This window comes from Protopterus annectens, chromosome 4.part0 (genome assembly GCF_019279795.1).
Source record: "Protopterus annectens isolate FY-2018-M chromosome 4.part0, PAN1.0, whole genome shotgun sequence".
Taxonomy (NCBI): Eukaryota; Metazoa; Chordata; order Ceratodontiformes; family Protopteridae; genus Protopterus; species Protopterus annectens.
Window position 1 is genome coordinate 1,061,713,456 of NC_056733.1, and position 23,856 is coordinate 1,061,737,311.

A 23,856-nucleotide genomic window follows, 5' to 3' on the forward strand; every position below is an offset into this window, starting at 1 on the left:
CACAATGACTTAACCTTAATCCTCCCAAGCCCTGCTCAACTGCCTTCTCCCTTGGGAGGAAAGCTCGCCGTGCATGCAAAAAAATGGTAACTAGTTACCCAGGGCAAATGGGTTTTAAATAGTTTCCAAGGATACAGGTTCCACTTCCACACCTTACCAACCCCAAATGGTTGGCCAGACCTACCCCCAAGTTAATGGGCAGAGGCTCAGCAGCAGGTTCTCAACTATCGGGGCTATTCAACCTGTCCCAGTAGAAACGGGACAAGATTTTTTACTCAAGACTTTTCCTGGTACCCAGAAAAGACAGCTCCTGGCATCCTATCCTGGACCTCTCTATTCTAAACACCTTTTTGGTAATCCCAAAATTCAAAATGCTAACACTTCAACAGCTGCTTCCTATGCTAGGCAAAGATGCCTGGTTGGCAACCTTAGACTTGTTACCTGCACATTCCAATAAGGGAATCTTGCAGGAAATACCTACGCTTCAGAGCAGGCTCCATGCACCATCTCTGCGCTTCTCTTTGGCTTATCTTCTGCGCCCAGGGTATTCGGTGTCTAGCTCCAGCCATTGCATTGTGCAGGCTGAGAAATATTCCCTTACCTGGACAATTTGTCTGATTTCAGGCAGAAAGCGAGGACATGCTGTTAAAACATCTGGCAAACTCCTAACCTTGCTGGGGTACACCATAGAAGTAGGAATCTCATCTAGTACCCTACCAACAGATTGTATTCCTTGGAGCAAGCTTGAATACAACTTCCCAGATGGCTTACCTCATGCCAGAGAAACAAGTTTGACAGCCTACTACAAACTACTGTCCACAAAGACCCGGCTATCTGCAAGGAAAATCTTGAAAGCCCTGAGGTTCATGGCCTCTTGCATTCTACTAATTCCATATGCAAGACTGCATATGTGGAAACTACAGTGGTATCTAAAGCCTGTCGTGTCAACATTCTCTGGACCTGCAATCAATTATTCCTATCATTCCTTGTACCAGCTACCAAGTTCCTTTGGTGGGCAGAAGCCTGCCACCTCAAGGGGCTCCCTCTCAATCTACCCCCCTGCCCCCCAGATCTTTACTACAGACGCATCAGACTGTGCATGGGGGGGGGGCTCAGTTGGTAGGGCGGTGCATTCAGGGCAAATGGTACCAGAGTCGGATGCACCTGCATGTCAATCAAAAATGTTAGCTGTACAGAATTCCCTGACAGCCTTCAAGGACCACATCCTTCCAGGACAATTCTTGGTAAAGACATACCACAGTTGTGGTACATAAGCAGGGGGAACCCACTCGTATCCTCTCTGCAGACTAGCCAAGGCTCTGTGGGACAGACTTGAGCTACCAATTGCACCTACAAGCTCAATTCCTGCCAGGCAAGCTAAATTCACTGGCAGGCAACCTAAGCAGAAATGTCATGGACCCACAAGAATGAAAATTGCGACCAAAAATATTCAACCTCCTGAACAAATGGGGGACTACAGAGATGGACCTGTCCCCCCCCCCCCCCCGAACTACTAATTGGACAAATTCTGCACAAGGACTCCCCACAGTCAAGCTTGGTAAGTGGATGCCCTGTCATTTACCTGGGAAAGCCTCTGTTTATGCCTTCCTCTCTGCCTCTCCTCCTTTAAGGTTCTGCTAAAGATCAAACAGGACACACCAAGGACAAGTCTTATTGCACCAGATTGGCCTCTCCAGCACTGGTACCCCCTCTTGCGCAGCATGATGCTGCTGGATCTTTGGTACCTACCTTCAAAAACACACCACGAAATAAGCAGTCAGAGGGTGGGACAAAGAGAAGCGACTTTAATCCATCAGTCCTGTCCTGGTACCTCGGCAATTGCCGAGGTACCAGGACAGGACTGATGGATTAAAGTCGCTTCTCTTTGTTCCACCCTCTGACTGCTTATTTCGTGGTGTGTTTTTGAAGATTTGATGATTGTGCTGTTTTCAGTATCTTTGGTACCTTCCTCAGACATTCCCTGCTGTCCCAGCAGGTGGGCCAGATGCTGCACCCTCTGCTTCAAACAATGAAACTGGCAGCCTGGCTAATTCTTCAGCTCTCCAATACCATCACTCATTAAGCAGGTGCTAGAGGTCCTTCTGGAAGCAAGGAGACCTAGTAGTAGAAAATTGTATGCTGAAAAGTGGAAAAGATACTGTTCCTGGAGCCAGACCCAGGATATGGGCACTATAGTTTCCAGTACTCCTCAGAAGTGATCCACAAGGACCTATCCTCATCGGTTAAAATTCATGCCTCTGCAATTTCAGCACATACTGAACTTTCTCCATTTGAGCCAGCTGCAACTGCAGAGTTAAAATTCCTTTCTTGGAAGACAGCCTTCCTTCTAGCCATCACTTCAGCAAGAAGTATCTGAATTACAGGTGCTCATGGCAGTGGAGCCCTTCATTATCTTCCATGTAGACAGGGTTTCCCTCAGGACCATTGGAATCGGGCTTTATTGGAAAGGCTCACCCAGACTCTGCTACACTTTGCTATGAGGGAAAGGTTGGTTTGCTTTTTATTTGTTGTATTTTGTATTAGTTTATTGCCTTTTTATATTTTGAGTGCTGTGATTTGTTTTCTTTAACTTGTGTTTTGCTTTTAACTGCATATTAAAACTTCAAAAAACACCACAGCTCTGTCTCGAGTCTGGCAGAAATTTTTCCCCACCCTGTCACTGTAGTGTTTGTAAATACCACTGTCTTTCTAGTTGCCTGCCTCTTATGTTAATTTGACCATATATCTCATTTCCTCTCTTTCACCAACTTGTGTGAGTAAGCACAAAATTCTTTGAAATCACTCCTTTCAACTATTTAAATTTATTGGCCATTCTACTGTATTTCATAGTACTGGAATACAAAAGTGATCACCCCCTTTCAATCTGTCTTGCTGTTTTAAAAATAGTGTCACTCCAGTAAAACTACTTTTTAGACTGGTAAAACTTACCTACTTTCACATCTTAAGTTCTCTACTGCACACTGCAGTGTTTAGGATAAACCATTTTTTTCGTCTTATCTTTAAGCGTCCCTGTGGCTAGCACTTGCTCTAATACCTGCTGGAAAGCACTAGGAAGCCTTAAACTGATTACAAGCACTCGCCTCTCCTTATTAATAAGGAGAAATCGATCATAGGCACTAAACTGCCTATAATTGCAAAGTTGCCTTGCTAATGTAAGGAAAAACTGTTCTGTACTTTTCAAAAACCAGCACCAAACCAGGCATGTCCAAGGGTTAGCTTCCTATGATTTCTCCTGTCCACCTGGTGAATCTGGGCATACTGGGGCAATGCAGCAGTTGCCTTGTGTACACAGACAACCCTGTCCTCCCAACCAACACTACAACCTGTGAGATTCACTTACATAGCCAAACTGGAAGCAAAGCTCTCTCCATCCAAGATTGTGCTAGACGGTCAAGAGGAGAAGGTTAACACCTGCACTGCACCTCAAGCAACACACAGCCCTTCTAAATGCAACCCACCAACACCCACACATGGCAACACTAAATCCACATATGCAGAGGCCCTTAACTGTAACCTGCCCAAGCAACAAAGGACCTCAGAAGCTGAAACTCAAACTAGCACCAATCACAACCAAAGTGTCATAGCTCACAACACCAGTGTGCCATCCAGCAACAGCCCCCAAGGCAAGACAATATACTTAACACTAGTCATAGGTGACTATAGTCAGGCACACTGTCCCACTCACCAGGCTGAACAAGGAGAGAATTAGTGAGCTGCCTGTTGGGCGCCAGGATCCACCACACAACTCAGTAACTCAAGTTACTCCAAGTACAAATATGACTGTCATTGTCCATGTTGGAGTGAATGACTCGAGAAGTACCTCCCTTGACTACAACATGGAAGAGCTCTCTGATCATGTGGCCCAGGCAGGTATGGCCCTAGCCCAGAGTAGCATCCTGCCTTCGCCCAGACTGATGCCACAATATAAGGACAAAATGATCGACTTCCAACAATTGGCTAAGCTTCTGGTGTTATTCAAAGGAGATCCAATATTTGCCTGGGATGACATGATAGATGGACCATGATGCTTTGCCAGAGATGGTCTGCACCTCTCACCCCTGGGATTCAGGTTACTGGCTAAGGCTCTTGCCATCCCTATAGTGCCTTTTTTAGGCAGAGTTCAAAAGACTAATCCACCGCCATGACATGTACAAGCATGCAAAATCTGAAGGTAATGCTACTGTGCTAGAAGTCTAAACCTCAACATGCACTCTCTCGAGGCAGTCCTAAAAATGGAGAACATAGATTATCTGTGCAGTAACTGAGAACCTGGTTCAAGGCACCAGAGAGCACACCTGCCGTACCAGACCAACTCTTACCACATTTTTTGGCCACCAAACCAGGGTCTAAATAATAAAGGTGTCTATATTCACCAATGATATTCACACCACCAGGTTAGTTGCCCAACACAGTGCATCTGAAATTCTCCAGGTGCAGCTAACACTAGGTAAGACTGCAATCCAAATTGTAGCTTGCTACAGATCCTTCACCATGCCCCAAAATTCTCACTACACCTTTCTAAACATACTGGAAAGTATTGATATACAACTAAACACTCTAATACTGGGTGATTTCAACTACTCAGGACAGCTGTTTAATCTTAGCCTTACCTCAGGATACGTACCCAAGGAGTGGCGCACGGCGACTGTGGTCCCACTTCATAAGGGCAGTGCCTCCACCGCCCCTGGAAATTACCGCCCCATTAGCTTGACTAGCCTTATCTGCAAAGCCATGGAGAGGATCATAATGGAACTCGTAAATAGACACAGGGAACTTGCAAACTTTGGATCCAACCCAGTTTGGCTTTGTCAAAGGCAGATCCTGCCTCTTAAACTTGGTTGACTTTTTCGAGACGGTCACCAAGGCCATTGATGAGGGAAAGGCAGTCAATACAGCCTACCTCGACCTGGCAAAGGCCTTCGACACAATACCCCACTCGGGTATCATCGAAAAACTCATCAGCTTGAATGTAAACCCATACATCACAAGATGAGTTGCAAACTGGCTAAGTGACAGGACCCACAGGGTCAGTTGCTGGAGCCATGTCAGACTCTTAAGCCTGTCACAAGTGGTGTCCCACGGGGCTCAGTCCTGGGTCCACTCTTGTTCGGCATCTACTTTTCTGAAGTACAAGCAAACACAGGAGGGTTATGGCTGAAAGTTTGCAGATGACTGTAAACTGGGCGCCATAGTCGGAAAACACATCTGACACAGATATCCTTCAGAAGGGCTTCACAGAAACAGATAACTGGTGCCAGAGCCATGGCCTAAAGTTAAACGCCAAGAAATGCATAGTCATACCCTTCAGGAAAAACAAGGTTACCCCTAGCTACCATATAGGTGGCAATCCACTGAGCACAGAAGTCATCAGGGATCTGGGGACCCAGGTTGACAGTAGCCTTTCGTTTGACACTCATGTTGCTAGAGTAGTTAGGAAAACCTTCTATATTGCCCACCTGATCATGAAGGGATTCACATCCAGATCATGGGAGGTCATCGTCCCCTTGTACTAGTCACTCGTTAGACCTATGATCGAGTACAATGCCCCATTCGGAATGTATCTGACCCGACACCTGCTGCAGTTTGAAAGGCCCCAAAAGTTCCTCACCAAAAGGATAAAGGGTCTCAAAAATATGTCTTATGCTGCCCGACTGAAAGAACTCCAGCTCTATTCAGTCTCATACCGCTTGCTCAGAGGTGACCTGTGCCTGACATATAAAGGCCATGTCAAACCCAGATTTGATGAATATGCTTCACCTCAAAAAATCTAGATCCCTCAGAACCACAAGGGCGGGAGACTTAAACCTTGACACAGTTATAAAATAGAATGTGCTGGAGGGACAGATTCATCACCCAGAGACTCCCTATGCTGGGGAACAAAATCCCGGTACACGTGAGGCAGAGCACCTCGCTGGCCTTGTTCAAGAGGAATCTTGACCAATGGATGGGAGATCGCAGATATACCCCAGGGATTACTTCAGTGTCACTGCTTGACAGAGGCACAGCAAAATAATAGGCATAGTTTTTATTCAAACTAAAGGGGTGGCGAAAGCCGCATAACTATGGGCTAGGCTTATAAATGCCCTTGGGCAGATAGCCTAGTATGAACCTATGAAACTACTCTGCCATTAACTTCCTACTCGTGTACCAACACCTTTGTCCAACGGTTCTTGGAATTCATAAATTCCAGTGCCCTGGATCAGCTAATCTGTAGTCCCACCAGGCATGTCCTAGACCTGGTCATTACCAGCACGGGGAAATAGATTCTCCACACCTATGGTCACCCCTCGTTGGTCAGGTCTGACCATAAGCTAATCACCCTTAACATCCCACCCCCAGTAAGGAAACCTCAAACTTCTCCGAAGCCAACTTCATGCTGCTCAAGTCAGAAGTTGCAAACTTCATGACACCCATGCAGACTGGAACTGAAAGTTCAACTGCTGAATCCTACACTAAGGCACTGTAGGAGCACATCCACTATGCATGAGTCTTGCCATCCCAAATAGAACCAAGATGTTCTCCAAAAAAGGAAGCCAATCTGATGGTCCCCCGCCATAAACAAACTTTACAACAAAAGGAAAAAAACTGTTGCAGAAAAGAAGAAAATTCCAGGATGTAAACTCCCTTACCAGTCTCTGTAAGAAGCTGAGATTCCTCAAAATCCTCCAAAGCTAGTTACGAAAATAAAATTGACAAGATTCCAAAGACCACCACAAGGCTTTATTTATTTATTTATTTTTTAAAACTATATTAAGAATCTAAATGGCAATGCTCAGGTCTGCTCTGAGTTACAACCGAATGGCATTAAATATACTGATTCCAAGGATATTGACAATATCCTGGCAGATTCAGTGCTAACTTCACCCCTAAATGGCCCATCTCAATACCAGAAGCTTGCCAAATTCCGATAATGGCCACACAGGTAAAACGCACTCTCCAAAGCTGAGTACAGCATCCATTGGACCAGATGGCATCCCGGGCTGTGTACTACATGAACTACAAAATAAACTGGCACCTCACCCAAGTGTCATTTTAATCATACCCTCACCTCAGGCTTCATGCCCAATGAGTGGCGCACTGCTGCAATTATCCCACTTCGTAAGGGGGGGGGGGATCAACCTTGGATCCCAGGAACTACTGCTCAATCAGTCTGACTAGCTTGGTCTGCAAGGCCATGGAACATATGGAACTTGACATTGGCAACCTTAAAACACTGGACCCCACCCAGTTTGGGTTGATGAAGGGCAGATCTTGTCTCCTGAACCTGATTGACTTTGAATCAGTCTCCAGAGCCGTGGACAAGGGGTAAGACTATCCACACAGCCTATCTGGACCTTGCCAAGGCCTTTGACACCATCTCCCACTCTGGAATCGGATAAACTTACTAAGCTGGGCATAAATTCCTATGTCACTTGATGGGTTGCCAACTGGCTTACTGACAGAACCCACACTGTAAAAGTAGCTGACTCCAAATCCAGCTCCAGACAAGTGGAGTGCCTCAGGGTTCAGTCCTGGGACTTCTCTTGTTTGTCATCTACTTCTCTGACGTACAGGCCAACCTTAAGGGGCTCTGACATAGTTTGCAGGTGACTGCAAACTGGAGGCCATTATTGAATCCCCAAATGATGTTGATACTCTACAAAAGGGCCTTACAGAAACAGATGCTTGGTGCCAGAGCCATGGGCCCAAGCTCAATGCCAAGAAATGTGTAGTTATCCCCTTTGGGGAAAAAAACGTACCCATGAATTACCACATAGGTGGCAGTACACTAAACACCAAAAGGTTATAAGAGACTTAGGGACACAGGTGGACAGTGGCCTCTCCTTCAATAACCATATCACCACAACAGTCAGGAAATCCTATGTGGCACACCTCATCACGAAGGGCTTTTCATAAAAGGTAGTCATTGTCCCACTGTACTCATCCCTCATTAGACCCATTATAGATTACAATGCCCCATTTGGTGTATGTACCTCTCAAGACATCTGCAACAAGTGGAAAAGCTGCAGAAATACCTCATTAAAGAATCACAGGCCTAAAGCAGTTGCCCTGTGCTGACCACCTTAAACTCCAGCTATACTGTCGCATATAGTCTACTCTGTGGCTATCTCTGCTTAACATACAAGGCCATGTCAAACCCAGAGCTGTTGGACATGCTACACTTAAAGAAACCCCATTCCCTCAAGAGCCACACACTCCAAGGTTTGAAAGCTTGTCACAGTGAACATGCTGGAGGGATAGGTTCCTGACCCAGAGACTCCCCAGACTCTGGAATAGATTGCCCATACACGTCAAGCAGAGTGCCTCTTTGGCCCTCTTCAAAAGGAACCGTGATTGGATGGGAGAAAGGAAATTCACTCCTGGGGGGGGGGGTATCATGTCTGTCTCCCTGCTAGACAGGGGTCCAGGGAATTAGTGTGGGAACAAATAGCCAGGGAATTATGGCTAGGCTTGTATAGGCCCTAGGACCGATAGCCTAGTACCAATCTATGAACCAATCCTTTATGCCCAAGATGGTGTCTAGTGTGGCCCTAAATGAGTCCATTCATTTGCCTACCTTTTTCCCTAATCCACAAAACAAAGAATGAATCCTGCACTCTTTGGATGTGCACAGACATCTTCGATTTTATTTGGACAGGACTAAGCCTCTCAAAAGCTGAGCAGCTGCTAGTTGGCTTTGCTACCGGGTCAGAGGGGAAGGCCATTTCCAAGCAAACCATTGCTAAATGGATAGCCCATTGCATTCAATAAGCACCATGGAAAACATACCCCACAGGGGGATAAGATCACATTCCAGAAGGGCTGCATCTACCTTTACAGCCTTTCTCAGAGGAGTCCCTATCAGGGACATCCTAGAAGCTGCTGCCTGGAGCACTGATAACCTTCAGAAAGCATTACGACATGCCCATTTTTTTTTTTTTTTTTTAATCTGGAGCTGGTTTTGCCACAGTATTGCAGGGCTTAATAGCGGATTCTAATGCTTTCTAAATTTCCTCCTCCTTTCCTTAGCTTTGGGAATCTGCCCAAATGTAATGGCTGCAACAATGAAACACTAAGAACATAGTACAGTTGTGTACACTTTCCATAAATGTAGATGTTAGTGTATTCACTGTTGCAGTCCTGGTTACCCTCCCTCTAGCCCCGACTTCTCTTGGCTCTACCTTTCCTTCTTGTTGGGTGTATTTGAGCTTTCTGGTGTGTTTACTTTTTGTTGAGGTGTAACAACATATAATTGCTCCCCATTATGGGGGCACCTGACATCTGTGGCAAGAAAAACGGATGTAATTACATTGGCTGCATGTTTTATACCAGTGACAACTTGACGTCATGGAAGAAGACAGCATCCGACGCAGGAATCAGACTGGTATTCAGGCCTTCTGAGGGCTACCTGCAGGCAGATAATCCAAATGTAATGATTGCAACAGTGAGTACACTCTAACATCTATATTTAAAGTGTACACAACTGTACGTTTTGTGCCTTGCACTTTAGACTGTCCACAGTTCCAAGGGTATTTACAAAATGCCTAGCCCCAGTCAATGTTTACTGCAGAACAAGTTAGGCAAATTTTCCCATTCCTAGACTATCTGCTAATCCAAGCAGAAGATGGACAAATCCTGCTAGCAAAGCCAATCTAAATCCTCCACAAAACAGTCAACAGACCTCAGGATCGTTGATTACCTCAGGAAAAGTACTTTCCGTGGCCCAATTCCTTGAATCTGGTTTTCTTATACCTGCCCTGACAGCGAGGGAATTTCTGAAATTTCACTGCCACATGGCCGCCACTGGCAAGATTACATGCGAGAAAGATGCAGTGGTATCTGCACTCAGTACAGACCCAGCTTTCTCGCCCCCTAGAGTTCAGAATCCCACTCCCCTGCCTCCAAGCGCTAGTGTTGGAGGGCCCAGATGAGACTAAATTCGGGTCTTCCTCTAGAATTCCCACCCACTTTCTAAGGTCATGCACACACACTCCTCATATCTGGGTTGGGGAGCAACATTAGACACAAGGAAAGTGCAAGGTTTGTGGAAAAACAATGGCATATCCACATCAGAAATTCAGCCATACATCTGGGCCTGCACCTTTCGTCAGACAGGGTATCCTGAAAATCTTCGCAGACCACACCACAGTGATGTACTTGAGCAAGCAAGGAGGGACCAAGTCCTACCTCCTCTGCAGACTGGCCCTTCAGGTGTAAGAGATCTAGCAGTCTCCCAGGGCATCACTCTACGGGCAGCCTACATCCTTGTCCCAACAAATATGCCAGGCAGATTCCTTAAGCAGAACCACCTCGGACATTCACGAATAGATGCTGTGAAGGGAGGTATTCCTGCAGTCACAGGTGGGTATTTCACAGACCGGTTCACCTCTTCCACAAACAGGCAACTACAGAGCTACAGCTCCAGAACGTATGACCCTAAGGCTCTTGAAACATGCCTTGATGTCCTGGAAGGGGAAATGCCTGTACACCTTTCCCACTCTGATCCTGACTCACCAGAAATCTTGTTGGTGACACCCTTTTGGCTAAGGCAGCACTGGTTCTCCCCTACTTTTATCCAAGGCCCCCTTCAATAGATGTAGTCAGCACCAGGGGAACAGATTCGGGCGCAGTGGAGATTCCTATATCTCTGTGGTCGATAGGATTCTGATTCTCTTCAGGCACCTATATAATGAGGATGATGTTAGTGTTTCACTGTTGCAGTCATTACTCTTGGGTTATCCTGCTAGCAGGCTACCCGTAGTCTGCCTTAATTCCAAAGTCCTGGACCGGCGTCAGTTGCTGTCGCCTCTTCCCTGACGTCAGTGCGCCAGGGGTATAAAAGATGCAGCAGACACCATTTTCTTCAGTCTTTCTTGCCGCGTGGTGCCCGACGCAAAAGCAGTTCACAAGTGCCGGTCGGCCGACTCCTAAGATTTTCAAATCCAAATTTCCGAACCGAAGTTTTAAACCCAGGTACCCCGTTGGGGAAACTTTTCTTGCTCCAGACCAATGTCAGAAAAAGTTAATTGTATTTCTTGTGGGAAGCAAATACCTCATAAGGGTTTTCACTCGTACTGTATTCCTTGCCTAGGCCCTGAACGTTGCTAGTTGTCAGTTTTGTGCTAGATTTAACCAACTCACTAAGTGTCTGTTCGATTTTGCATTTTATTACTTGGCCAAAAATTTAATTACATAATACGACCGGAGTTTACAAAACACGCAAGGACAAGGAAAAGGTTAGGCATCTGAGGTCCAAAACCTTAGACGAGGCCTCAGTTAGGCCAGCCGCCGGTTCTCGGTGAGGCACTTTCGCAGCTCCTGGCACCCGCTACCTCAGAGCCACAGGCCGCTTCCGACTCTAGCGTGGAGTCGACTGGGCCTCTGGATACTCAAGGTATTGGACACTAGGAAATCATTCCCTCAGATGGGTCTGGAGCCGCTGAGCAGGCATCTGCTTCTGAGGGTGTCTTCAGACCTATACAGCTATATGTTAAACCATCTTCAGCTTCAAAGATTAAAACCGCCCTAAAGACAACGAACCCAAGTACAGCATTCTCCTACTCAGACTTCCATGCCTAAAAAACAGATGCTTAAAATGGCCGAAGACCTAATTACTTTGATCAGGGGTTCCCATCCTCCTTAAGAGGCCTAGGCAAGAGACAGAATATGATTGTTCTGATCATGTTTCTATTTCTTCTGATTCCTCTTCTGAACAGGATTATTCTTTGCCTCCCTATGAGGACTCTGATGCTGAAGAATCCATTCCTTCAGTCTCTCTCCCTGAGAATTATTCTTTTGGGGAAACCCTGCATACCATGAGGGAGCATTTCCACTGGGAGAGCCAAGATTACTCTGAATCCAAGAAAAGGCTCAGACTTTCTTCTTCCTCAGCACAGGTCCCTTGCTATTCCACCTGTTCTAGACATTGTAGATTATGTATTTTCAGAGTCCGGCCTGTCCCCTGACTCTTTACCCTGTCCCGTGACTCTTTACCCCCTGCACCTGCTAAGCCAGACAGATACTACAGGGTCCCGGGTTCTCAAACTCCTATATAAAAACCCTGCTGCTGACCCAGAAACTGTTTCTCAGGGTCCCAAAGGGGTCGAAGCTTCCACTGCAAAAAAAAAACCTGTCCCCTCTGATAGGGATTCTAGGTCACTGGACAGATGGGGGGAAAAAGTTTACACTTCTGCTACCTTGGCTGCAAGGGCTTTAAATTGTCAGTTTCATATGCTTAAATATCAGCAATACTTGATCTCACTGCTTAAACAGAAATTGTTGACAAATACTGAATGTTCAGAGAACAAAGAAATGCAAGATGTTATGTAATCCTATCTGGTTCGGAGCCGATCCTTGGCTCCGACTCGGCACGCTATGCAATAGAGCGAAGTCTCTAATTGGCTGAGCTATTCTATATCCCAGGATGCACCACCACCAATTCCCCAGATCTCGTTTGCCGCTTACAAAGCAAAGACGTGGTCTCGAACTTGGCTGAGCTAAGTGCTTTCTTTCTTAGAATTTTTTGTCAGGAATTTTCTTAAACTTGACCAAAAAGCTGTTTTAACAGCTATCGTTGTGTATGAGTGAGTTTTCTGAACTTTTTTGTGGTAAAAAATTGTTTTTTCAGGGAAGGGTTTCCGTTTAAGTTAGAGGGGCCTTCCCCTCGTGCGTGAGTAGCCTTTTTGTATAGTGTTTGTGAGGTGATCAAGTTCCCGTTTTTAGTTAGAGGGTTCTTGGCCCTCCTGTTGTGTGACCAATACCCTTTGGTTAACTTATATTTTGCTGTAAGTGTGTTCTGATTATTCTGTTTTCCTGTGTTTTTTTCTGTTTGGCATTGTCAAAAGAGCACAGACCCTCTGGATTTAAAAAATGCACTAGATGCAATTACAAAATGTCTATAACGGACGATCACTCCCTTTGCGTGTACTGTTTAGGACCCAAACACCTTCAGGAGTCTTGTAGTGTGTGTCATGGTTTTTCCTCTCGAGTCCTCCAAGAGAGGAAAAATAAATTGATTTTAAAAGGACTTATTAAGCCTACTTTTGAAGAGGCCTTATCTTCCGCTTCTTCCTCTAAGAAAAAGAAATCGTTGGCTCCGACCAGCCCGTCGGAACCGACCACTAAGAAATCTAGGCAGGCTTCTCCATCGGCTCCATGGACTTGAGCCGAGGGCGGAACGGTCTGCCTCGATGCCTCCAGCCTCGACTCCTCTGGCTTCGGAGCCGATGGCTGGAGCTTCGAGAGGCGGATCACCTTCATCGACTCCACTGATTTCGGAGCTGATGAGGGTTGTTCACTCAGACTCTTCCCCTTCGGCGCCGAAGTCCTCTTCGGCACCGAGGGAAATTACAATAGAGTCTCCGGCACCGATTTTGATAGAGACAATTCGGAGCTGGTTCCCCAGTCCTTCGGAGCCGGTGGAGAAGTCTAGTCGGACCCGTTCGATCTCCTCCCGATCTTCCAAGATGTCAGATTCTGACATTGACAGGGTGCTCCAAAGGCTGTTTCAGTCTCCAGTCTTCAAAAAGTTAGTTTCGGCTCCAGCCCAGTCTGCTTCGGAGCCGATGGTCGGCCCTTTAGCCTTGGTTCCTCCTCCAACAGCCTCTGTACCGTTGGCGTCAGTGCTGGTGGAGCCGATGGAGGTGTCCAGGTCGGCTCCGACCCTTACTCCTACTCCGGCCTTTGGGTCGGAGTTCGGTACACGGACCTCTTCGGTCGGCCCCGGGGGTGACGCTTCGGGACCGATGTTTTCTGTTCTGAGCCCCTCTCTCGGTGTGTCTGCTGCGGGAGTGCCGTCTGCTGTTATGGCTTTGGGGGTCGGACCTTCCCAGGATTCTGGGGGTCCGGCCTTTAGAGCCATGAGGACTGCCTTGGCCAAATTTTCTTTGGCTACCTCCACAGTCTCCCCGGCACCTTCCCTAGGCATGGAGACTGGGTCCTTCGTAGTCCCCCTGTCTCGAGACAGCGGAGCCCTGGGGCCTGAGGTCACCCCCATTGGGGGTCCCCCTCTTCCTGGAGGTCCCTCTGAAGAGTCTTCGGAGGAACCCCCAAGAAAAAAACAGTGCGAGAGGAAGCACGTCGACTCCCCTGACGAGTCTGTCACCTCCGACACCGATCTTGATGATGCGGAAGGGTCCCCCAAGTCGTCCTCGGATGATGTCTCCTTTGCGGACATCCTGGAAGTCCTCAAGCAACGAGGCGGCTGGCAGACCAAACCCCCTTCCTCTGACGAATCGGTGTTCCTCAAGGCCTTCGGGGCTCAGCCCTCCACCTCCTGGGTGTCTCCGCCCTTCGATGAGCTCCTGGATTTGATCTCTCGGATTCTGTGGAACCGGTGCCTGCTCGCCCTAACAAATTTTTGTCAGCGCCCCCGGAAAAGGAATTTCTCACCAAGGGTGTGGCTGTAGATGCTATGGTGGTGGCATCTGCTACCCAGCAAGATGTGGCAGAGGCTTCGACGTCCGTCCATCCCCCTAATAAGGAGTCTAGGAGCATGGACCGGTACGGGAAGCGCACCCTTTCTTCAGCGGCCTTTACATTAAGGTCTTTGAATTACCTCACGCACTTCACTAGACTTCAGAGGGACCTGATCAAGGAACTCTGATACCCTCTCTGGTAACCTGCCTGAGCAGTTAGCCCAGACAGTTGGCTACCCTGTCGTCGATATCGAACTCATCCATGAGGCTCATTTCGTATGCAGCCGAGGAGGTGAGTAGAGCGGCGGGCACGGGTGTTGCTCTACGGAGACCAGCCTGGCTCCGCCTGTGTCATTTTGCGGAGGCCTTCAAGTCTTCCTTTGTCGACGCTCCCTTTGATGGGTCCTCTTTGTTCGGACCCAAGGTAAAAGGACACCTTGACCCGCTGTGAGTAAGAGGGTAAAACTTTGACTGCCGTAGGAGCACGGTTTTCCTCTCCCTTTCGGCCTTATCCCAAGGCTAAAAGAGGAGGGAAAATGTGGTTCCGTAAATCTCAGAAGAATTACCCCTCACAGCAGGATGATCCCCCCTCTAGAGGCAGAAAAGGGGGAAATTTTTCTGGAAGACGCCGTCCCAGTGGTGGCAGAAGCCCCCGCAACACTGGAGACCGCGAGTCCTTTCGTGGCTCTTCAACCTCTCAGCATCCCTGAAGGATTGCCCGACTGTGCAGCTCCGGAGCCAGTTGGGGGTCGTTTTTCGAGGCACCTAAAGGCCTGGGAGAGTATCACTCAGGACCAATGGGTGCTCCGAATCATCGCCGGAGGTTACGTCATCCCCTTTTCACACCCCCCCTCCATCCAGGAAAATCCCGGACCCCCCACCCAGTCAACAGGATATTGCAGCCATCGAAATTTCAAAGCTGCTTCAAAAAGGAGTCCTCCAGCCGGTCCCCGTAGACCAGACCGGATTAGGGACCAACTCAAAATTCTTTTTAGTGCCAAAAAAGACCGGGGACTTGAGGTCCATTTTGGATCTCAGCAACCTGAATCGATCAGTCAAGTCCAAGCTCCGGATGGTCACCTTACAATCCATTCTCCTGCTACTGGAGCAAGGTGTTTGGATGTGCTCCATAGATCTCAAGGACGCCTATTATCACATTCTGGTAGATCAGGTGTCCAGGAGACATCTGCGCTTCAGCCTGGGAGACTGTCATTTCCAGTTCTGCGCACTGCCCTTTGGTCTCACCACAGCCCCCAGGGTGTTCACCAAATGTTTGGCGGTGGTGACTGCTCACCTGAGGAGTCTAGGATTCCAGGTGTTTCCGTATCTAGACGACTGGCTCCTAACTGCCACCACCAGGCATCTACTATTACAGAACCTAGCAGCCACTATATCTCTAGGAACCTCCCTAGGAATCACCTTCAGTTGGGCAAAGTCTGTGTTGCTGCCATCTCAGCTTATACGGTTTATCGGGGTAGACATAGACTCAAGGCAAATGTGGGTCTATCTTCCTACAGAGAGAATAGAAACGTTACAATCTCAAGTCCGAGCATTGCTCCTCAAACACAGAGCCCCAGCAAGGATGGTCCTACAACTGTTGGGTTCCATGTCGGCTACCGTTCTCCTGGTCCCCTTAGCAAGATTACACATGAGGATTCTCCAGTGGCTCCTGTCGGTCCAGTGGTCGTATCAGGAACTTCCTCTCAGCCACCAAATTATAATTACGGAGACGTGCAAACAGGACCTCCGTTGGTGGCTTACCTCATCCAACCTGGATCAGGGGCGACCTTTCGTTCCTCCTCCTCCTCCAGTGGCCACTTTGACTACGGACGCCTCCCAGACGGGGTGGGGGGGGGGCATTACCTGGGCAGGTCAGTTCAAGGCAAGTGGCACCCCGGCGAGACTTCCCTACACATCAACATACTGGAAATGAGGGCAGTGCTTCTGTCGCTTCAAGCACTACACTGCTACCTCCCCCAAGGTATGATTGCCGTTCAGTCCGACAACATGTCAGTAATCTGGTACCTAAACAAGCAGGGAGGGACCAGGTCCTACCCTCTTTGCAGAGAGGCCATGAGAGTATGAAATTGGGCTGTTGCAACCAGCCGTTTCTTGGTAGCAACACATATTCCGGGGAGATCCAGAGTGATAGCCGACAGACTGAGCAGAACCATTCTCTCCCCGCATGAGTGGTCTCTGAACGACAGAGTATTCTCAGCTCTTCAGAAGATGGGGAACTCCTTGTTGTGACCTCTTTGCAACTCCCCTCAACACGAAATGTCTACGGTTCTTTTCTCTTACCCCGAGTCTGGGGAGGTTTCCCAAGGACGCCCTAGTCCAAGCTTGGCCCACCGGCCTTTCCTCCGGTTCCCCTTCTCCCCAGGGTGATCCAGAAGGCGATTCACTTGCAGTGCAAGATGATTTTAGTTGCCCCATACTGGCCTCGTCAAGTCTGGCTGCCATTTCTTCGGAAATACGCACTGGACGGTCCATGGTTCCTGGACCAGGTTCCAGATCTCTTGATCCACCAGTCGGGACAGCTTCACCAGTCCCTTCACTCACTGAAGTTAACAGCTTGGCTCCACCACTTCCGACTATAGTCAGGAACCAGGTTTTAGACTCAGAAGTTATACATATCTTGTCCTCAGCCCACAAGAATTCGACTAAAGAAAATGTATAATAGTAAATGGAAGAGATTCGCCATTTGGGCCCAACTCCGAGGTTTAGATCCCATTACTGCACCGGTGGCGGACGTTTTGAAATTCTTAGCTTCCCTATTCAATCAGGGTTCTTCAGTTTCTACCATTAAAGTTCAATTAGCAGCTATTTCTAATTTTCATGCAAGTATAGACCCACCTTTGATGAGCAATAAGTTGTTGTAAAGCCTTCATAAAAGGTGCTGGGCTGCTATGTCCTCCAGTTTCTCATCCTGCTCCACCATGGGATCTCAATTTCGTATTAGGTGCCTTGACCTCTTCCCCCTTCGAACCGGCAGCAACTTCTGACTTGTAATTTCTTTCCTGGAAGACCGCTTTTTTGGTGGCAGTTACATCAGCCAGAAGAGTTTCGGAACTCCAAGCCCTATGTGTCAACCCGCCGTACCTGGTTTTTCACAAGGATAGAGTATCCCTTAGGCCTAATCGATCTTTTGTTCCCAAAGTTTGTTCGAGTTTCTGTCTTCAACAGTCTTTGGAACTTCCAGTTTTCTTCCCCAATTACTCAGACAGACCAGAATACATCTTCCATTCATTGGATGTCCACAGACAATTGCGTTTCTACTTAGGACGCACCAAACACGAAAAACAGATCAGTTGTTTGTCTTTTTCAGACAATAAATTGGGCAAAGCCGTCACGAAGGTCACTATTGCCAAGTGGATCAGAGACTGTATCAGTCATATTTATTTTCTTTCTAATAGAGAGCTTACAACCACTGTGAAAGCTCATTTTACAAGGGCTATGGCTACTTCAACAGCATTTCATGCTAAGCTTGCCATTAGTGACATTTGTGCTGCGGCTACCTGGTCCTCTCCTCACACCTTTATTTCTCATTACAAATTGGATGTGGCATCTCGGGGGCGAGCTTCCTTCGGTTCCACAGTTCTCAGGAGTGTTTTCCAGTGAGCCACCCAGGAATTCGGTGCTAGGGACGCTGTCCCATCAGTACAGAATGTAGGTGAGATAGGATCACATAACATCTTTTAGTTATGTACTTACCATAACTTTAGATGTTTGGGATCCATCTCGCCTACATTCCTAATACCCACCCTCCTACCCCCTGCCTTGGAGATCAGAAGAGACCGGACGGTTCGAGTTCGACCGTTTCATCTTGAAACATCTGGCAATGTTATATCAGCAGTGCATGTGTGGGTGCATGTGTGCGGACAAACAAGATCTGGGGAATTGGTGGTGGTGCATCCTGGGGTATAGAATAGCTCAGCCAGTTAGAGACTTCGCTCTATTGCATAGCGTGCCGAGTCGGAGCCGAGGATCGGCTCCGAACCCATCAGTACAGAATGTAGGCAAGATGGATCCCAAACATCTAAAGTTATGGTAAGTACATAACTAAAAGATTTATTGCATGCAGCTGAACAAGTGGGAAAGCATACTTTGCAATGTGGTTATGATTCACTGGAGGCCTTTTGCAGGGCTGCTGTTACAGGTTCTGTTATTAGAAGGCATGCTTGGTTAAAGGAACAGAATCTGCCTGATCATGTTGAAGCAAAATTATTAGATGCCCCATTATAGCATGATACTTTTGTGCTAAAGCAGGAAGAGGTGTTGAAGAAAATGGAGGATAAAGCGAAATCCATGCAGTTAAGGATTTCTTACAGGTACAGCCACCCAGATTTAGCAGGAATTGGCCTTCTAAAAATTGGTCCTTTCCAGTGTCAGACTACAAAGAGGCAGATACAGACCTCCCAGAGGCAGATCTCTGCCCCAAGGCTCATACAGGCCTAAACATTGGGGTGCTGCTACCTCCAAAAGCAGAGAAGACAAATCACAACCTTACAGGAAACTGTCCCAATGACTTTCCTCTGCCAGATCCAAGCACTTTTCTTTTGGCAGCCCCCTTAGGGGGAAAACTAGCACTTTTCTCATCAAATTGGCAAATGGTTACCCAAGACAAATGGGTCCTGAACATAGTGTCCCAAGGCTACAGGTTCCATTTTCACACCCTACCAAAGGCAAAAGGAATGCCAGACCTGCCACGCAATCAATGAGCAGAGGCAGAAAAGCAAATTACAGCTCTCATAGATTTATACTAGGCTATCTGCCCCAAGGCATTTATAAGCCTAGCCCGAATTTTTGTGGCTTACGCCACCCCTTATATGAAAAAATACTGTACCCATTAGTTTGTTGTGCCTCTGTCCAGCAGTGACACAGAGATGATTCCCGGGGTAAACTACGATCTCCCATCCACAGGTCAAGATTTCTCTTGAACAGAGCCAGCGAGGTGCTCTGCCTCACGTGGACCGGGACTCTATTCCACAGCATAGGGAGTCTCTGAGTGATAAATCTATCCCTCCAGCACGTCCTATTTATATCCGTGCTAAGGTTTAAGTCGCTTGCTCTAGTGGTTTTGGTGGATTTGGATTTTTTGAGGTGGAGCATGTCCATTAATTCCGGGTTGGACATGGCCTTGTATGTCAGGCACATGTCACCTCTGAGCAGACGGTATGCGACTGAATAGAGTTGGAGTTTCTTCAATCTGGCAGCATATGACAGATTTTGGAGTCCCTTTATCCTTTTGGTGAGAAACTTTTGGGGTCTCTCCAATTGCTGCAGATATCGGGCGAGATACATCCCGAATGGGGCATTGTACTCTATCATTGGTCTGATAAGTGAAGAGTACAGGGGAACAGTGACCTCACTAGATCTGGATGTGAATCCCTTCATGATCAGGTGGGCAATGTAGAAGGTCTTTCTAACCACTTTCAACGTGAGTGTCAAAAGAAAGGCCACTGTCAACCTGGGTCCCCAGGTCCCTGATAACCTCTTCTGTGCTTAGTGGATTGCCACCTATATGGTAGCTTGGGGTTACCTTGTTTTTCCCGAAGGGTATGACTATACATTTTTTGGCGTTTAACTTCAGGCCATGGCTCTGGCACCAGCTATCTGTTTCCGTGAGTCCCTTCTGAAGGATATCCGTGTCCGATGCACTTTCCACTATGGCGCCCAGTTTGCAGTCGTCTGCAAACTTTGTCAGCCAAAGACCTCCCATGTTGGCCTGTACTTCTGAGAAGTAGATGCCGAACAATAGGGGGCCAAGGACCGAGCCCTGTGGGACACCACTTGTGACCGGCTTGGAGTCTGACATAGCGCCAGCAACTCTAACCCTGTGGGTTCTGTCCTTAAGCCAGTTTGCAATCCATCTTGTGACATGGGTTTACATTTAAGCTGGTAAGTTTTTCTACAATACCAGAGTGGGGTATTGTGTCGAAAGCCTTTGCAAGGTCAAGGTAGGCTGTATGGACTGCCTTTCCCTCATCAATGGCCTTGGTGACTGTTTCGAAGAAGTCGACTAAGTTCAAAAGGCATGATCTGCCCTTGACGAAGCCAAACTGGGTCGGTTCCAATGTCTGCAAGTCCCCTATATCTTTGTTTATGAGCTCCATTATGATCCTCTCCATAGCTTTGCAGACTAGACTAGACTTAAGCTTATGGGGCGGTAATTACCAGGGTCCGTAGAGGCACCACCTTTGTGGAGTGGGACCACAGTTGCCATACGCCACTCCTTCGGCATGTATCCTGTGGTAAGGCTGAGATTAAACAGCTGCCTTTCGTGTAGCACACAGCCGGGGACACCATCCGGTCCCATTGATGCTGTGTTTTTAGCTTTAGAGAGAGCAGCTTTCACCTGCGCATTTGAGATGTCTGGGAGGCTACACTCTGCTGGGATAGTTATCTCTCCTTTGGGGGGGGGGTGAAGTTTGCACTGAACCTGTCTGCCAGTATGTTGGCAATGTCTGTGGGTTCAGTGATTTTTGTATCATTTTGGTCTAATTCTGAGCATGTCTGGGAGTTTCCACCCAGGTTCCTAACATAGCTGAAAAAGGCCTTATGATTGTCCTTTGAATCCATGGCAATTTTTCTCTCAAAATTGGCCTTAGTTGATTTTGAGTGCTCGTATTTTTTTACTAATAATGATCAGGGGTGACTTCCCTTTTATGGATTTTGTTCTATCATGTAATAGCTTTCTCCTCTTATTGTAAAGTTTGTTAATGGCTGGGGTCCACCAGACTGGACGTTTGCCCTTTGTGAAAAGAGTCTTGGTTTTATTTGGGATTGCCTGATCCTTGCAGTCCTGGAGGTGTTCATAGAAGGCATTTGTAAGGGCTTCCGCAGCTTGGGTTGTGGTTTCCACTGTCTCAGGAGCCTTGAAGGATACCACACCAGTCTTGAGTAGTGTGAAGTTTGCTTTAGAGAAGTTCTTCACTGTGGTCTTTTTTTGTTTGGGGTGGGGGGGGGATGTGGATTTCCAGTGAGATTAGTTTATGATCAGATCTCACCAATGAGGGATATACTTCCGGTGTGGAGCATTTTGTCCCCATGTTTGTGATAATGAGATCTAGTATATTTTCTCCTCTCGTGGGAACAGTGACTAGCTGTACCATGGCATTTGAATTTATGAACTCCAGGAACCGTTGGGCTAGAAAGTTAGGGCTTGAGTAATGTTCCCAGTCTATATTCGGGTAGTTGAAGTCACCCAATATGATGGTGTTTGGAGATACATTTATACCCTCCAGTGTCTTCAGGAAGGCTGTGTGGTGTTCCTGAGTTTGAGAGGGTGGCCTGTAGCATGCTACAATTTGTAGAGCAGTTTTGCCTATGGTTAGTTGCACCTGGATGGTTTCCGAAGCTTTGTGCGTTGCCACCAACCTGGAGGTGTGGGTATCCTTTATGAATATGGATACACCCCCTCCTTTTGTGGTGTGGTCCGGGTTTTGGGGCCGGAATGCATGATATGAGGTAAAATCTAATAGTGTCATGGACATGAGGGCCATTCAGCAAGTACCACAACAAGAGCAGGGGCAAGGTTTTTACTCCAGACTTTTCTTAGTGCCCAAAAAGGACAAAATCTGGAGACCAATATTGGACCTGTCTATACTAAACGCGTTTCTGGAGGTTCCAAAATTCAAGATGTTGACTCTACAGCAACTACTGCCCATGCTGGGCAAAAAGGCTTTGCTTGTAACTTTGGACCTAAGAGGCATACTGCATGGACAATCAGACAATCTTGCAGAAGATACCTCAGATTCATAGCTGGCTCAATGCACTACCAATTCTCTACACTGCCCTTTGGCTTATCTACTGCGCCCAGGGTCTTCACAAAATGCCTGGCACCCGTAATTGCATTTTGCAGACGGAGGAATTCAGATATATCCCTACTTGGACGACTGCCTTATTCAAGCAGAGAACAAAGACATTCTAAAGCATCTGGCGTTTGTAATAAGATTACTAATTTGCCTAGGGTACACCAGTAAACAAAAATAATTCAAAACTAGTACCCTCTCAAGAGATAATATTTCTGGGTGCAAGCTTAAATACAGCTGCCCAGATGGCTTATCTCACGCCAGACAAAAGCAACTGGTTTCTTACTTCAATAAATTGGCAACAAAGACCCAGTTACCTGCAAGGAAAATCCTGCAGGCCTTGGGTTTCATGGCATCCTGCATTCTCTTAATTCCATATGCCAGACTGCATATGAGGAAACTACAATGGTATCTAAAAAGTGTTTAGACTCTGCATTGCCACAGCCTGGAGACAGTAATTACCCTCATTCCCTGCCTGCAACAGGAGTTTCGGTGGTGGGCAGAGAACTGTCACCACCACAAGGGTCTGCCATTCACTGTACCCACAGCCAGACACACTGACAATGGATGCATCAGGTTATGCCTGGGGGGCCCGTATGGCAGGAAAATGTATTCAGGGTGCATGGCCTGCAAGCCAGATGCTTCTTCACATCAATCAAAAAGAGATGCTAGCTGTTCAGAATGCCCTGACAGCTTTCAAGGATCTGCTTCATCCAGGATAGCTACTGATAAAGACAGACAATACTACAGTCATGTGGTACAGAAACAAGCAGGGAGGTACACATTCTTACCCCCTCTGCAGACAAGCAATGATCTTATGGGACACAGCATTGACTTATCAAGTTCACCTACAAGCACAATTCCTGCCAGGAAAAACAAATACTCTGGCAGATGAACTAAGCAGAAACCTCATGGATCCCCACAAGTGGAAACTAGATCCACAAGTCTTCAGCATGATAACAAGGAAATGGGGATGCCCAGACATAGATCTATTTGCCTCCCCTCACAACTGCCAATTGCAGAGATTTTGCACAAGGATTTATCACAAACAAGCATGGAGAGTGGACGCCCTAACAGTATATGCCTTTTCCTCCACTGCCTCTCCTTCCCGGGGTACTCCTAAAGGTCATACTAGAGAAGCCAAAAATGATACTGATTGCACCAGACTGGCCACGCCAGCACTGGTACCCAATCCTAAAGAGGTTGTCTCAAGGTTCAGCATGGATATTGCCTCAAACTTCTCATTTGCTGACCCAACAAAACAATCAGATCCTGCACAGCCAGCTCAGGACCATAAATCTGGCAGCATGGCGGATAATGTAGCCGTTCAGAACACTCTTCTTTCAAAAGCTGTTAGGGATGTTATCTTGGAGGCCAGGAGGCCCAGTACCAGAAAATCTTATGCAGAAAAGTGGAAGAGATTATGTGCATGGAACCAGGAACAAGGCATTGACATGTATGTACCAAATATCCCTCAGATTTTACAATACCTAATTGAGATGCTGGACAAAGGCCTTTCTTTTTCATTAATCAAGATTTATGCCTCTGCCATTTCTGCCCATTACAATACGGAACCACCTATCTTTTCTCATCCTTTAATAAGGCAGTACCTCAGAGAGACCAAA